Consider the following 16581-nt stretch of genomic DNA (forward strand, 5'->3'; position numbering starts at 1 on the left):
GCTGTTCACGAGCTACCAGGGGTCTGAAAAGCAAATTAGTATGGATCACAGCACACCTGAATAAGCCAAATGCAACCATCTCATAGTCAGGCTTCCTGTCTCATGATGAAAAACAAGTTCCAGGGTCATATTTATTCTCTAATAACTAATGAAAATTCTAACAGTTCCCTTCAACAATCTGTGTCAACAACCAATGATTGCATTTGCAGATTACCCAGGCCTATATTTTCTTTTCTTCCTCATGCTGCCCTTTTTGGGTCTCTTCACCACTCCTGTGGGTGAATATGAGGTTGAAAGCCGAACCATCCACTTTACCACTTCCTAACAATGTTTATAAAGGTCTGAGCTGACAAAAAATACCCAATGGAGTGTAGACACTATATATTTTTTAATTTTTCTGAGAGTGGTATTTTTAATTATCCCAAATTCCGAAGAGAGCTATCTCTATCAGTTATATGTTCAATAAGCTTAGAATTTTACTAAGAGAAGAAACAGTCAACAGTAAATAGAGTGTTGGTTACAAAGAAACATCACATCTTTACTAAATGAAGTTAAGAGCTAGGAAATTTTCAAGGAGCCATTGGAATTTGCAGCCATTTAGAAAAGAATTCAATCTTGGTGGTAACTCACAAAGCTCATCCACAGGGGGATCTGGGTCTCAGGTTTCCTAAAACAAAAAGCAACTTCATTATTTCCCACCACTGACTTTCCAGATCCAGTCTTTCAGTTTGCTTATTCCTGCCAGGATGAAATTTTGAGTAAAGAGGAACCCCCAGAACACACAGGCCTTTGTACTGTTCCTAATGAATTTTGATTTAAAAAGGTTAACAAAAGTCTTCGATGGGTCCTCTTCAAAAATAAAGTCACACAACAACCCTAATACCAAAACTTGGAATGGTATGTTGTTCCTGAGATAAAGCATGCTGCTGATGTCATAACTTCCTTTGCAATGATTATCTTTTGTTTTGAAAAGGAAAGAAATACTAAGGTGGATGTTTCAATTACTTTTGAGCTTGGTTATTTCAAACTGAACCAATAGATGTCGCTGTTCAGTCTTTCGGGGAAATGATTCAGGCATCATACATCAGCCCGCAAGTGGGATACAGTTGGTGTAATTTCACTCTCCAGTGTGTAATTCCATCTCTCCAAAAAAGACAGATTTAACTGCCTTCCTAACTGCCAATTTACAGCTTAAATAGGACCTCTCAACCCACTTGTGGCCCTCTTGGCAGCCATTTGGCTGAAGCTACTGTCTGTGTACATACACAGATTGAGAACACAGTCAGGTGGTTACTGTCCATTCAAAAACCTTCTCCCTGGGAGCTGCCAAAAGGAAAAGCCTCTGGCTGGCAACCCCACCCCATCTCACGACCTTCCCCAAGTCAAAATTTTAGCTTTCAAAATCCTGATTTCTCTTTTGTTGCTCCTCCCTCTAGTAAATTCTCTCCTCACTGCAGAATCCTGGTGCCCACTTGCTGTCCAGTCTTGTCCTCCACTTTAGATTCAGAATCATAAGACCAGAGTTTGAGTCTACCTCTGAGACTCCCCTCTGCTCTGGAGCAGATCTTTACTCTCTGGACCACAATCCTTTCATCTGTAAAAGGGACATTCTTATCTGCTGCTCATCATTGTTGTAGGAATAATGAGATATTAAATTTGGAAGTATTTTGTAAATGGAGAGTCCTGTCTTGTTTTTTACTTGCTGGAACACTTACTCTTCCCACATTCGCCTATCCATCAAGACAGAGCTATGGCATTCCAAATTTTCTGAGGGTCCTATGCTAAATAAATGTACACTTGTGTATTAATTCCAGTACTTGAACATCTATTATGAACTGAACACTATGTGATGAGACAAGAGCGGTGTATCATGTTACATAGAGTTAAGGAATAAAATTACCATTTTGGACAGAGAAGAGATACAGCTAATTATCATAAAAGAAAGTAATAATATAAGAATACAAAGCAATAAAATATTGCCTTATTTGGTTTTGGACAATATGTTTTAAAGCAAGAAAATAATCATACGATCTGAGATTAACTAGATTGTATGTGTGTGTATATATAGATGTATGTGTGAATGTGTGTCATAATATCAAGAATTGTCTCTTTTTTATCTGGAAGCCCCAGAACCATGCACAGCCTAAGATTCAATACCTTGGTATTAATAATAATGATGTAAAACTATAGCTGGCCCAGAAGGGCTCTAATTGTCAGTGAGAACTGCAAAGGTATCTTCAGTGGAGACATGATGAGCTGCAGATTTGGAGACAAAATCAGCATAAAGATTATAAGGGTTGGGAAAAGACTGGTTCCATGGGAATTGGCACCTTGTTCTGTAGGGCTTAGAATGTCTGGCTAAAGAGTTGCTTTTAACATGTCACATGTGTGTATATTTTTCTAAATTCACTGATGAAAGTTTTTATTACTGCTCATTTGGCAATAAAATACTTGAGAGTGTTTCCAGTTATTTTAAAAACAACAAGGTAGTTTCCTGAGGCAGAGTGAGGGAAAGAGGTAGAGAACCCTAGAATATGGGCTATTTGGGGTCTTCTCACTCTTTCTCATACACTGCAAGCTCATTTTCAGCTCTACACTTTACACATGTTGTCTGTTCCCTTTCTTCCCAGTCTATCCAAATTTCACTTGATCTTTAAGCCCCTGTCCAAAATCTACATACCTCAGATAATAAATCTAGTTCCTTCAGTAGCTACTTGAGGAAAGAATCACTCTTCTCTCAAACTCCTTAAAATACTTCTAGGGGCACTATACTGTGCTTGATGTGCTTAATTCTTCCTCTTGTTCAGAGAGAGCATTAGCTGTGGGATCATTATCCCTGCCATTTAGCATCAGCATTATCAATGCCACTGAAATACAAATGTAATATTGTGGTGGTGACTATTTCTTCCTGGGTGCCGCACTTGGACCCACAAAAGCAGGATGTAGCAAACTGACCATCAGAAATGTTTCCACAAAACAACATTAGTTGTATTGTGTAAAAGAATAAATGCAACACATAGTCATGACTATTTGTTCAGAGATCTGTTTTAGGGTATTCCTTTTTCGGTATTGAAATGAGCATGGATTACCTCATTCTGTAAGTAAAGGAAGGTTGTTTCCTCCCCTTTTACCTCCTATATTTGAACTGCATACTGCATATGGTATCCCATTCTATTTTCCCAGAAGCTCAGAAACCTCATCACCCTATCCTCAGTTCCTTGGGATGCCATCCTATAATCAGAACCAATGGTTCGCAACCAGCTGCACATCTGAAACACCTGTATACTTATTTATGCTTTGTTGGTGGTGCTGTCATTGTTGTATTCTAATTATTCTTTTAATGACATGGTTTGGCCACAACTTCCAAAGACTCTGATATCTATAGAAAGATCATTACAAAGAGGGTCCTACAGAATGAAGATTTTGCCAAATTTTGTAACCATGGAAACTTTCTTTTCTTGCAAAGTATCTCATGGTACCAGTGCTTGGAGGGACAACATACTTTGGGAAATGCTGCTTTAGTAAGACTGCATTAAAGAATTAAAAGTTAAAATGACACATATTTGTGATTGGAAATTTAAGTGTATTGAAATAAATTGATGTAAAGAAGGTTTCTTTACTATTGAAATACTAAAGTGGAAGTGCTTCTTTGAAGCGCCTCTTTCAAGGAAAGCATGAGGGGGATGGGAGAAAAGTGTCCTGCTTACAAGTGCAAGATAAAATAGATGGCTTCTCAGGATTCCTTCTGATTTATGATTCTATGCCAAGATACAAAGTCAATCTCTTGGAGTAAATTATATGTGATTATTCATGCTAACATAGTCCTCTGAGCAATAAAATATACCCCACTGCTCTCACATCTGCTATTCTAATCAATGAGCATTTTGACCATGAATAAAGCTGCCTAAGACTGTTCTCATAACAGCTTATTACAGAGAAAGCTGGAATCATCTCCCCTCCTCATCACCCATGAAAGCTTCAAATCTCTTTTGAGTTACTAGAATTAACTTTTTAAAAAAATCCTGTCTGACTCCACAATAAAAAGTCAGGGGTAACTTAAGGCATAGCCAGATGCAAGTTCCCATGTCCAAACCAAATGCACTTATAAAATGGCCATTTAGCAGACATGAAAAAGAGCATGGCAAAGGGACACCTCCTGAAAAAAAATAAATAAATAAACAGAATAAGTTAGTATCAAGGATAGGAATTCCTTTAGAATACAGGTTAGCAGGAGTCAGGATGGAAATAGGGAATGGGGAAGAAATGCTTAAATTGTACAGAGTTTCTATTTGGGATGATGGCAAATTTGGGTAATGAATGGCGATGATGGTAGCACAACATTGTGAATGTAATTAACGTACTATATTATAAATTTGAATGTAGTTGAAGGGAAAATTTTAGGTTGTATATATGTTACTAGAATAAAAAAATTAATCAAAAAAACGTAGCACTGTATAACATGGTGAACCCTAATGAAAACCATGGACTATAGTTAATAGTACAAATATAATAATAATCTTTCATCAATTGTAACACATATACCACACTAATGCAAGGTGTTAATAATGGGGCAGAGGGGTATAGGAACTTTGTATTTTCTGCATGATTTTTCTGTAAACCTACAACTTTTCTAATAAAAAGAAAAGTGAAAAATATGTAATCCCCCCCCAAAAAAAGCAAAACAACTGAACACCTACCAAGTGAAAATGTACTTCTACAACTTGAAAGAAGAGGCTCTTGTATGATTAAAAAAGTGATATATTGTTTAAAACTTTTACAGATACATTTCATAACTAGCACATTCTTTCAAATTTTCAATTTTGTTTATCTTTTAAAGTAAGTATAACGCATTTGTACAGTGGAATCTGTGTAATATTTATAAAGAAATAAATATTCATTTGTTGGGGGAAAAAAAGGAGAGAAATATTAGACAACAAATGTTCCCTTGGACTTGCTAAATTTTCCCTGGCTGGAGCAGGAGCTGGCTGAGACCAGAGGCCCTGGGCAAAACTACTGATGCAAAGTGACTGAGTTGGTCTTGCTCAAAGTGCTGTTCCCCACTGGCCTGCACCGAATCATTTACCACCTTTTTGTCTTCAGGCACTATCATCACAAAATTCTTCTTTGGGAATGTATTCCCTAAGATTGTAAAACATTAGTCTATCAGCAGCCATGAAAGGGTTTATGAAATTGATTACTTGCACTTAGTAGAAACCAGAGTACTTTAAATAAGAGTGACACAGGATACAATTATGACACAGAGGATGGAGCTGGAAGCAACGAAATCCACGGGTACCCTGAAAGGCAAGCCCAGGGAGTTAACAAAGAAGCATCCAGGAGCTGAGGGGGAGGATGCCAATAAAAAAGATGAGCAGTAACAACCCAAATGTCCACCCAGTATGGGTAAAATTCACTTGGTGTTAAGCCTGATAAAAGGTAAGCAAGAAAACCTTTATTAATAATTTAGAAGCCCTGGGACGGGTTTATGTGAGTCTTTGCTGGGGAGGTGTTTGCTCTTTTTTACTGCTGTCTTAGAGATTATCCACAATAAAGCTATGGCACAAAAGGGTCTGTGGTCAGATTCATTTTCACATCAATGCCAGAAATCTTTGCCAGCCCCAGGGCTGGTGTTTTATGGAGAGGGGCTAACCACCCAGGACTGAATCTCCTTCCACGCCAATCCCAGCAGGCAGCCAGCAGGTCTTGATCACTGTGAGCAGAAAGGACCTGGTGAAAAACCAGGAAGGGGAGTTTCTCTCTAGCTCCTTGGCTCTGGTCTTTCATCTCTCTCCTTCAGCCTCAAGCTTTCCCTTCCCCCATTTCATCACACAGTGGTCTCCTGCCATCTCCCCTTCCCTTCCTACCAAATTCTTCTCTAAAAAGAAAAAATTGGTCTGGTAAATTTTGTTGACATAGTGGGATCTTCATAATATACTTTGTGGGCAAAAAACGAACAAAGACTTCTGAAACATTTTTTTTAAAAGAAAGAAAAGTAGAGAGAAAAATATCTAAAAAGTTGTACACAAGGGGTTGAAAGTGGTAATTAAATGTAATGATATTCACAGTAAATTTTTCTTTATTTTTTATTGGGTTGAGGGCTTGCATTTTCTAATTATTTAAATAACAATGATATTTTACTGTTACAATATTTCTTTAAAAGGATTTTGTTACAATTTATTTGTAATATTAATGAAAAGTTGATACCTAATATTCATTCATACCATAAATATTTTTTCACCACAGATTATGTAGCAGGTCCCTACTGAGTCCATGAGTTAATTTCCTTGTTTCACCATTAATAGAGTGCCTCTTGGGAGCTGAGATGGAAGTTTTTGTTGCAAGGAACTCTACCCCCAACCCTAAAATCTCACCACAAGGGCAGCAGCTCACATCTGTGCTCCTGACCCTGAGCCTAGGACTGCCCTGGATGTGTGTCCGTCAGGGGGCAGGCCCCAAAATGACACCTTGTGGATTTTCTTTTCAGCAATTATGTCTTTTCTTGCTCATCCAGTGTTCTGTAAACTCAATTAGCATAAGCTATGCTCTAAGTAAAGAATTTTTTTCCTGTGTCACCAGCTACCAGTGCTTAATGCTCATTAAGTAAAAATAACTCCAATACTAATATGTCAAAGATAAAATCTGTATTCTAGTGAAAAGTTTGGATTATTTTGGCATATATATATATATATATATAGGATTTGTCTTTTATACTTTAAAAAATATATATCTACAAGCACCTCAAAAAGCAAAGTGGCAACAAAGAAATAAAGTAAACAGCCTGGGGACTCAAATACCGCAGTCCAAGTCTCCAAAGGGGTAACATTATTTATTAGCTGGTGCTAATGAGATCCTTGGCTTCTCTATGGGGTAAGGGGAGGATGTTCACAGCCACAAAGAATACTAGTGATGAGCTAAAGATGGCTGTCAAACAGAAAGGCACATACACTGCCCAGATTTTCTTCTGCTGTGATGCTAGGAAAAATGATTTTCAATATGATGCTAGAGAAGAAAATAAAATAGTAGTATTTCCTTCAACCCACTTCACTAGAAATATGGCAAGAAATATGGGAAGTGGGGGAGGATTGAAAGAAGGAAGGAAAGAAAGGAAGAAAAGAATGTTTTCCTCTACAGAACCAAGCCAGCAAGACAGCAATCAATTCAATTCAATATTGTCTAAGAGTTGTCCGCTGAGAATAATGTCTGTGTCAATTTATTCCAAGCCAGTACTGCTTGAAGCAAATTTACAAGTGTGAGGTAATGGGAGAGTTATAAGCCTTAGAGAGGTCTGTTTTTATGTTTTCTTAGACTGTAATATTAATTTAAATATTAAAAAGTCAAGTGGCATATAACCTCTACCTATTTCATCCATGCTCTCCTCTGAACTTCTGGGTAATACGTTTCAAATTTTGCTCCCATCCTCACCAAACTACTTCTCCCAGGCAAAAAGAGTAAGGTGTCTACTCTTTTCATATAACAATTACTATTTTAATTGCCAGCCCTCAATATTTTCATTAACAAAACAGGAAGCACTTCCAACTCAGGTACCAGATAGCAGAGCCCAGCTCTTACATCAGGTTCATTCTTCTGTTCCCCTCCCAGAGAACCTTCCAGACACCCAGGAATCCTTCAGAGGGAAGGAATCCAATAGCCCAAACATCTGCATATGATAAGTGGCATAGACATTGGATCGAGAGCACAGGGTAAACTGTAAACCCCAGAGATGAAACCAAAACCTCAGCAGCCCTGTCAGCAGCACCACACAACACAACAGGACCTGCAAATCTTTGTCAAGATAAAAGCACCTTTTGACTACATCCTCGCTGTGGACATTTCTCTCCTCCTCCAGTCCTCAAATTCTAGTACAAAAAAGAATTTGGGCAAAAAGAATAACTTTGAAAGAAGGGGGCAGAAATATTCTAGCTTACTTCTGAAATATAAAGGTATACAGCTCTGAGCTCATACCTCTACACAAAGTGTGTTGACTGTGATTCATAGTTATGAAGTTGCTCTCACTGTTAACATTTGACGTGAAGCACATGCAGGATTTTCAGCAATTGAATTATACTTCAATACCTAACAAGATTAAAAAAGGAAAAAAAAGGAAAAAAGAAATGGGAGAAGAGGAGGAGGTGGAAGAGGAGGAAGAAGAAGAAGAAGAAAAAACAACATCTGGGCTAAAAAGAATGTCTAAAGACACATTTACTTTGGCAAGAAATTCAGAGTACTTTAGGAAGATCAGAAACTGCAATTTTATAGCTTCTAATTATTCCACTGCTGAATGCCTTCCTTGTTTTACTTCTGATCTGAAATCCTATTTCTTAGATGCTTTCTATAAGCAATAGTTGACAGAGTAGGTCCTAAATTCAACAGGGAAAAAAATCCAATTAACTTATCAATTGTACTCAGCGTGAAGACTCAGACGAAATTGCTCTAAACTTGCTCCAAGTTCTTCTTGCAACCACAAAGGGAGAGGAAAAAAGCACCTCCTAAAAGGGAATTAAGAACTGTTGCCTCTTTGCCTCTTTGCCACAGCCATGCTCATAATTCTCCTTAATTGACTATCCAATTCAAAGTCCCGTTTTCCAGATAGTAAATCCTAGAATCTGTTGTTTCTTATTCCCCCACCCAACCCCCTGGAAAAACTCACCAATTCTAGGGCCTGTCAAAAGAGAAGTTTCTCCTCCCCGGTCCTCTGGCTGGGATTACTCAGCTCTTGCCACGTTTACCTGCTGGTTCTTTCCAAAGCAACACTCTAGCTACTCTACACTTCAGCTGATTTTAGACTTTATCAAGTGAAAAATATTCATTTTCTAGACTTTCCTGCTTTCTCCGCCCCTTTGCTGAAAGGACCAATCATATCTTTGGAAAAAAATAATCTCGTCTTCTTGAATTATGGGGAGAGCTGCAGTTTTTGGAAGCTTAGTCTAGCAATGATTTAAAAAACAGCAGCAGCCACTTGGCCTTTATACTGATCAGAAACTAGAATAGTGTTCTTTGCTGGCTGTACTTTAAGCACCATATACTTGCTGTGAGTGCTGAATTTTTTCCCCAGGTTTAACAGTCTCAAATTAATCTTTAAATAATTAAGAATTAACACCTAGGGACATTATTAATTGTCTCATTAGGTTATTTTTTTCAAAACATACTCTCTTCTTTGAGTGAAATAAGCAAGGCACAGAAGGAACAAATATTATCTGATCTCACTCATATGAAATAATTAGAAAAAACAAATTCATAGAGTCAGAAACTAGAGTACAGATTACCAGGGGGCAGGGTGGGGTTACGGAATGGGGAGTTAATGCTTAATTGATAGAGAGTTTCTGTTTAGGGTGAGGGGAAAATTTTGATAATGGATGCTGGTTGTGGTAGCACAACATTGTGAATGTAATTAACAGTATTGAATTAAATATTTGAACGTAGTTAAAAGGGGAAATTTTAGGTTGCATGTATGTTACTAGAATAAAGATGAAAAAGAAAAACCATAGAACTGTACAACATAAACAATGAGTGAACCCTAATGTAAACTATGGACTACAGTTACCAGTACAATTATTATAATATTGTTTCATAAATTGTAACAAAGATACCATACTAATACAAAGTGTTAATAATAGAGAAAATTGTATGTATGAGGTGAGAGGTATATTCTGCATGATTTTTCTATAAACCTACACTTACTCTAATAATTAAAAAAAAGCATACTCTCTCAGTCACCTAATATAACTGCTTTAGAAAGACCATAGAAAAAGGAAAGCTCATGCATAATTTTTGAAGCATAAAAGTTAATACTTGTCCCTGTGTGGCTTACAAACACTAAAGATTTGTCAAAATTGGAAATGACGTTTTGTTCCTTGGCATTAAACAGCCCCAAGATCTCATGTCTAGCATTTAACAAGTACATAACTGGCACTGTGCTTAATGTTCTATATGCATGGTTCCATTTCAGCTCTTCAGTAATAATGTTATGAAATAGGTCATTGTTATTATCACTATTTCATCAATAAGAACATTGAGATTTAGAGAGGTTAAGTAGCTCACTCAGTCCACACTGCTTACCTTCTAGTAGAATCTCAGTAAATGTTTTTATCAACCAAATCAATGAACAAGAGCTTAAACACCACATTACATTGTTTCAAACAATGTTTTCATGGGGAAAAATGGGAAAATCATATTTATTTTAGAGAAAATATGTAATGTGTCAGTAAACACAATCATTTTAGGCAAGCTTCCTAAATGATAACAAGATTATTTCAGACCAGCCCCGAAAAAGAAATATTCCCATATTTTCCAATATAATCTCAGTGTTAAATTTCCAGTCCCATCAACATTGTAATTGTGCCTTTCATATCATCTGATCATGTTTTTGAGATGATTCTTACCACAGGTCATGCCTCAACTCATCTCCCATTCACCAACTTGCCCTCCACCTAGAGATAAAATATTTCATTTATAAAAGCTTAGACTCTCAGGACAGATTTGTCTTTCTTCGGGTTGGGATTTTTTAAACAATCTGAAAAACCATTATAACTCGCCAGCAAAAAATGCTGGGATGAGAAGAATAAGGAAAAGATGCTTAAATAAGGAGAGGAGAAGGAAAGGAAGCAGTACAAATAACATCTCCTTCCTTAACTTGCATACAGATTCTCCTCCAAAATCAAAATATGACTTGTGTGTAGATTCATGCTTGACTCAAAATGATATCTCCATGGACTCAGCAGATCCAAGTTCCAGGATTAGTTCTACCACTCACTAAGTAGATGATTTTACCCCAAGTCCATTGATCTTTCCAATTCCAATGAACCTCATTTCAGCACACAACCTTGAATTGTTCCACACATGGAAACATAAGTTCCAATTATTGTACCCATTGGCCACAACTCTGTCCTTGTATAACACTCAAGCCCTCTCATGCCTGAATATGCTTGTTTTGCTCTTATCTGTCAGCTCCGTTTGACTTCTTTCTTATCCGTCTTGGAACCCAAGGCCTATTGCTTTAGCTAGTCACTCAATGAGTTTCACAAATTTCTAGCATCCTTGATTTTCTGCTGGACCTGCCCTAGAAAACTCCAGCCTGAGTGAATTCACCCTTTCAATTTCTCTCCTCCAATATTCTGGAGCCATAGAAGGAAATGGCACCCTCTGTGGAGCACAGCTCCTACATAAGGGTCTCTGTCACAACTTTGACCAAGACCACTGTTGTTCTGAAACCCAAAAGAAATGAGGTGGCAAGTGAGGGAAGGGAAAAGAAAGTTCATGGATGATACTAATTGTCAATTCAAAGTAATCTAGTTCTCTCTCAACAATAGCTTTTCAGTCCTTAATTTGAACTGGACATTATCCTAGGTGCTATTCATTCTTACCTTCAGGGTACTTACAGTATATATGAAAAGATTACTAACAACAGAAAGTGAGGGTTAAGTGTTCAAGCAGAGGCCCAAACAATGGAATTCCAAGGAGGGACACACTAATGGTTTGGAAGATCTTGACATATATGCAATTTAATGGTGACCATATGACTATTAGATAATATTATTTACTTAAGAGAAAAGAAAATTTATGTCCACTATGTGCCATCAATCTACTGGGTGCTCAGAATGCAATAGTATTCACCTACTATGTACCCAGCACTATTCTCAGTTCTGGGAATAGGGAATGAACTAAAACAGAAAATGAACAATGGACAAGTTAATATATGATAACAAATGGACAAGATAATATATAGAGAGTCAGATGGTGATAAGAGAAATGGAGAAAAATAGAGCAGGAGAAAGAGAATACGATATGCTGGGGTTGGAGGGTGGTATAGTTTCATTTTACATAGGGTGGGCAGGAAAGGGCTCACCATAAAGGTAACATTGGAGCAGACCCTGCAGGAAGTGAGAAGGTGAGACTTGAAGATATCTGAGGCAGAGAAAGGAGTAAGGTCCTAAAGAAGAAACAGGGGCATTAAAAATAGATAGCTATGATAAAATTTAAAGATTGCACTAATTTATTTTCTCAAGTAATTTGATTATGGATCAGGGATATTCAAAATAATTATTGTACATCTCTTAAAATGATTTAAATAAATTCAAGTTTGTTCTCAGTGAAGATGGAATGAGTCCTTCAAAATCAAGGATCCAGGCTAATATATCTAAAAAAAAAAATATTTTTAGAATATTAATTGCAGCTCTCGTGAGAAGACAAATTATTTCAGTTTAGTTGATGCTTAGTGCTTTTGCTTCCTGTGCAGAAGGAACATTCATTGAGATGGATTTCTTTTTTATAATAATTGCTTTCTTTCTCTAAAAGGAGGAGCAATTCTGCATCTTTCCTGACACCCAAGTGTATATGTTAAATCCCAGGAAGCAGTATTAATGTACAATCATCTTTTTAAATGTCATTGATGGTAAGTTGAAATGACAGATGAAGGAATAGTGAATGGACAAGGAAACCTTCATTTATCAAAATCTGAAGCTTATGTCTTAAGAAAGAGCATTTAAGTGAAAAGTTGTACTGAAGAATAAGAAAAATAGCAACATGACTAACAATCTGAAGAATTTAGAAGCAATAAAGAAGAAAATAAAAGTATATCCAAACTCTCGCTCATTTTCTTTTCTTCATCAACATGAGGAAACCCTGTCAAGCACCGCTGTACAGTGCATCCACAATGTCTGCCACGAGCCCTTTCCTCTCAGTTCTCTTGCTAACTTGGAACTCTTCTCCTTCCTCTCTTTAATTTGTAAATTCTTTCAAAAAATATCTACTCAGTGATTCTCATTCTTCTCATACTGTGCTTGGCACTGGGAATGCCACTGGTGAACAACAGACATGAATTTTTCTGTCAGAGAGAAAAAAAAGTACACATTAATAAAGTAGTTGCCAGTATTACAAAGGAGAACATCATGATTATATTGGAATATATAACAGGGTGTTCTATTTGCTAATGCTGCTAGAATGCAAAACACCAGAGATGGATTGGCTTTTATAAAAGGAGGTTTATTTGGTTCCACAGTTACTGTTTTAAGGCCATAAACTGTCCAATGCAACACATTAGCAATTGGGTATCTTCACTGGAGGATGGCCAATGGCGTCCGGAAAACCTCTGTTAGCTGGGAAGGCACGTGGCTGGCATCTGCACCAAAGTTCTGGTTTCAAAATGGCTTTCTCCAGGACATTCCTCTTGTGCCAGTTTGAATGTATTGTGTCCCCCAAATGCCATTATCTTTGTGGTCTTGTGGGACAGACGTTTTGGTGCTGGTTAGATTTGCTTGGAATGTGCCCCACCCAGCTGTGGGTGGTGACTTTGGTGGGATACTCCCATGGAGGTGTGACCCCACCCATTCAGGGTGGGCCTTGATCAGTGGAGCCATATAAAACATGCTGACTCAAAGAGACTGAACGGAGTGCAGCTGTGAGTGACGTTTTGAAGAAGAGCAAGCTTGCTAGAGAGGAACGTCCTGGGAGAAAGCCATTTTGAAACCAGAACTTTGGAGCAGACGCCAGCCACGTGCCTTCCCAGCTAACAGAGGTTTTCCGGACACCATTTGCCATCCTCCAGTGAAGGTACCTGATTACTGATGTGTAACCTTAGACACTTTATGGCCTTAAGACTGTAACTGTATAGCCAAATAAACCCCATTTTTATAAAAGCCAATCCATCTCTGGTGTTTTACATTCCGCAGCATTAGCAAACTAGAACACCTCTCTAGGCTGCAGTTCCTCAAAAATGTCACTCTTAGTTGCACTTGGGGTATTTGTCCTCTCTTAGCTTCTCCAGAGCAAGTGTCTGCTTTCAACAGCTGTCTTCAAAATGTCTCTCATCTGCAGCTCCTGTGCTTTCTTCAGAGTGTCCCTCTTGGCTGTAGCTCCTCTTCAAAATGTCAATCACAGCTGCACTGAGTTCCTTCTGTTTGTCAGCTCATTTACATGGTTCCACTGATCAAGGCCCACCCTAAATGGGTGGGGCCATGCCTCCATGGAATTATCTCATTAGAGTTATCACCTACAGTTGGGTGGGGCGCATTTCCATGCAAACAACCTAATCCAAATGATCCAATTTAATCCCTACTATTATGTCTGCTCCAAAAGATTGCATCAAAGAATATGGCTTTTTCTGGGGGATATAATATATTCAAACCAGCACACAGAGAAACACAGCCCAGTGGAACTGCCATTGGGAACTACCGTTTTCAGGGTGGTAGCATATTGACATCTCTTTCGCTGAGACCCTGAGTTGTGTGAGATGTTCACTTCACAGGTTCTTATCTGGGGTTGGATACCTGGTCCCAGCAGAGGTGAGGTACTGGTTCTGATGGTAGGACTCTTATCCTGGGTTCTGATCTTTTCATTGATCTTCAGTGCCCATATCAAGCACATACCTTCACTTCCTTCAGCCTGTTTACACGTTTCTAAAATAGGGATTTGTTGCCACTACATTTGGAAACATGTTTATTTCCTGTCAGTGGTTATTAGGAGGCATTACCTAAATTGCAATTAAGTGAATTTTGTGTAATGACCTTGCATCTCCATTAGAGTATAAAAGTTGTATCTGTCCTTTTACTGTTACAGCCTTAGCACCAAATACATTGCTTGGCACAAAGTAGACATACTGATTTTTTCTTAAGTAGATAATATTATCCTAGCTATATGGACATTGCCGATTGCATAGATGTCAACATCTTCCAAATCATTAGTGGTCAGTATTTGGGCCTTTGTTTGGACACTTAACCATGTCTTTCTGTGGCCATTAGTTATCTTTGCATATAGATTATAAGTGTCCTGAATGTAGGAATGCACAGCACCTACTGTTTCAATAGTTTGTTGAAAGAGAGCCAGATTACTGTGAATTGATCATTGATAACATCCATTCCATTTAAATAGTATTTGAGCACCTGATAAATGTCAGACTCTTTAAGTAGCTAAGGAAACAGAGATGAACCAAAAAAAAAGAAAATGAAACCCTTGACTCCATAGAGATAATATTCAACTGGAGAAAGGAGACAGACAATAAATATAGTAAAAAAAGAAATTAAATGGCATGAAGTAGTGAAAAATGTTATGATATTCAAATAATAAGATTTTACTCTATCAGGGTAATACAAGTAGTAAGAAATAAAAGATCATCAGGAGGAAAATGAAAAGCATGCACAGCTACTCATCCGTTTAGTTATTCTATGAATATTTATTAAATTCCTATTGTATAAATGTATATAAGAAGGGGATATAGGGGAGTAATATGGGATTCTCGATAGTGGTGTTATTTGCTGTCCTTAGTAGTATATTGTATTGTATGACATGTTATTTTTCTTTTTATCATTTTTTCTTATTGCTAAAAAAAAAAACAATTTTTCTTGTAGGAATCAGTATGTTCAAATGCTGATTGTGGTGATAAATGTACAACTTTATGATGATACCATGAACAACTGATTGTACACTGTGGATAAATGTATGGTATGTGAATATAACTCTATAAAATTGTAGGAAAATATATATATATAGGAGTAAAAGTGTTGGAGAAAACATAGTGAGAGGGATGATGCCTCACCAATATGGACTAACTACAATGTGTAAACTCAGAATTGAATCTTAGAACATAGCCTAACGTGGACACAATAATTGTAATAGTCCCTAGATGGTAAGCTCTTACAGCAGTTAACTCTATCCCTGAATTGTAAGGCCTATCTCTAAACTTTGAGATGCTGATCCCCTGGCGTATGTTGTCACAAACATTGGGACTGGCGGTTTGATGTGCTGAGCCCTCGAGCATGCGACTTGCCCTTACGAAGCTCATTACCACAAAGGAGAGTCTAAAGTTGTATGTAATGGTGCCTAAGAGTCTCCCCTTGAGTACCTCTTTGTTGCTCAGATGTGGCCCTCTCTCTGTCTAACTGAGCCATCTTGACAGGTGAACTCGCTGCCCTCCCCTCTACGTGGGACCCAACTCCCAGGGGTGTAAATCTCCCTGGCAACGCAGAGTATGACTCCAGGGGATGAATGTGGACCCGGCATCGTGGGACTGAGAGTATCTTCTTGACCAAAAGGGGGATGCAAAATGAGACAAAATGGTTTCAGTGGCTGAGAGATTCCAAATGGAGTCGAGAGGTCACTCTGGTGGACATTCTTATGCACGATATAGATAACACCTCTTAGGCTTTAATGTATTGGAATAGCTAGAAGTAAATACCTGAAACTACCAAACTCCAACCCAGCAGTCTGGACTCCTGAAGACAATTATATAATAATGTAGATTACAAGGGGTGACAGTGTGATTGTGAAGATCTTGTGGATCACACCCCCTTTATCTAGTGTATGGATGAGTGGAGGAATGGGGATAAAAACTAAAGGACAAATGGGGTGGGATGGGAAGATGATTTGGGTGTTTTTTTTCACTTTTATTTTTTATTCTTGTTCTGGTTCTTTCTGATGTAAGGAAAATGTTCAGAGATAGATTGTGGTGACGAACGCATAACTATGTTATCATACTGTGGACAGTGGATTGTATATCATGGACGACTGTATGGTGTGCAGATGTATTTCAATAAAAATGAACTTCAAAAGAAAAAAAAAATTCCTATTGTATTCAAGTGACCATGTATGCAG

The sequence above is a fragment of the Choloepus didactylus genome, chromosome 7, assembly GCF_015220235.1.
Source record: "Choloepus didactylus isolate mChoDid1 chromosome 7, mChoDid1.pri, whole genome shotgun sequence".
NCBI classification, from domain to species: domain Eukaryota; kingdom Metazoa; phylum Chordata; class Mammalia; order Pilosa; family Megalonychidae; genus Choloepus; species Choloepus didactylus.